The following is a 1,565-nucleotide window of genomic DNA, read 5'->3' on the forward strand; positions in this document are numbered from 1 at the left end:
GAGTCTTTTTTCCATCCTGTGGTTAATCTTAGAATTATATTACTGAGGATTAATTTACTAAACTTAACATGGGTGGTTGAATTAATTCAGAAATAATGAAGGAAACTAAGTTTAGTGTTACAGGAATTGAATGATTTTCACTTTGAGTTCTTAAATTATTTGTATATCACCTAGAAAACAAGAAAAGATATTTCTGACAAAAATAAAATTGCTTTGATATTTTGATAAGTGTATAAATATATTACATCTTTTTTTTTGCAGTGAAAGTGGTAAACATCTTTTAATACTGCTATATTGGCAGTGCTTCCTGGCTTTTATTATTTAAAGTTTTAAAACTTGAATAGTTGAAAACTGAAACTTAAATTCTATGAAAGCACAGGCAAATAATTAAAATTAGCTAGCAAGAACCCTGGTAATACTTTTGTTATAATCTTCATTTGTTTGCCCTGAACTGTTTTACCTTCATTAAGGTCTTTGGAACCTCTCAGTGGTGCCTCTACTTCACACATCTGTTTTCTAGGTGGAATCCAGACTTGGTCAATATCATTAAATACTTCTCTAATCTTTCGGCTCACTTACCTGCATAATGACATGTATTCTTTGTAAGGTAATTCTTCCAGTGATGGTCTGTGAATGGTAGACTCTTCGCTTTTTGTGTCTGAAAAAGTCTGTTTCATTCTTGAAGAAAAATTTAGCAGGCCATAGAATTCTAGGTTCACAGTTTCCCCCTAATCCCACCACTTTGAAGATTTTTTTAACTTGTTGTCTTCTGTCATCTAATGTTGCAGACAACAAGTCTGCTATTAGTGGAATTTTCTTTCCTTTGTAGATAATCTGTTTTTTTCTCTCCAGGAGCTTTTTCATGATTTTCCCTTCATCTTCGAGGTTTAGTTTCACTTTTACTTGTTTGGTTTTAAAATTTGTTTTTATTTTTCTTGCTTAGTATTCAGTATGCACTTTCAGTCTGTGGGCTCATGTCTGGAAAATTTAAAAATCTGGCTGTGTATTGGAGTCCTGTGGAGTCTTGTAAAAATATGCTGATGCCTAGATCCCACTCCCAGAGACTCTAATATAATTGACCTGAGGTGTGCTCTGAGCATTAGGAGTTTCATAAGTTCCCCAGGTGATTCTAATGTGCAGCCCAGGTTGACTCTCACAGGTGTAGATACATGTAATGTAAGGTGGAGGGTCCAGGTGAGAGAGATGTAATGACTTGGAAATGAAGAGTGAGGGACACACTGAGATACATTTTGGATTAAATCATCTGAACTTGGTGACTTGGGTATAAAGGTCGAGGAAGAGGAAATGGGAAAGGTGACTTAATTTTTCTCCCTTGGAAAACTAAGTGGATGGTATTTCTGTAAACCGAAAAAGGAATGCAGAGAAGTAGGTGAATGGAAGTTTGATTTGATATGTTGAGGCTGAGGGATGTAGGAGGCCTCTGGTAAAGATGAGTATAAGCAGTGGGATATTTGAGCCTGGGTTATTGGGTGTAATGAGGGAGTCATCAGCATATGACACTAATACAGCTGTGGGAGTGGATGAGGTCACCTGGGGAGCATGGT

Source organism: Pseudorca crassidens, chromosome 6, assembly GCF_039906515.1.
Source record: "Pseudorca crassidens isolate mPseCra1 chromosome 6, mPseCra1.hap1, whole genome shotgun sequence".
NCBI classification, from domain to species: domain Eukaryota; kingdom Metazoa; phylum Chordata; class Mammalia; order Artiodactyla; family Delphinidae; genus Pseudorca; species Pseudorca crassidens.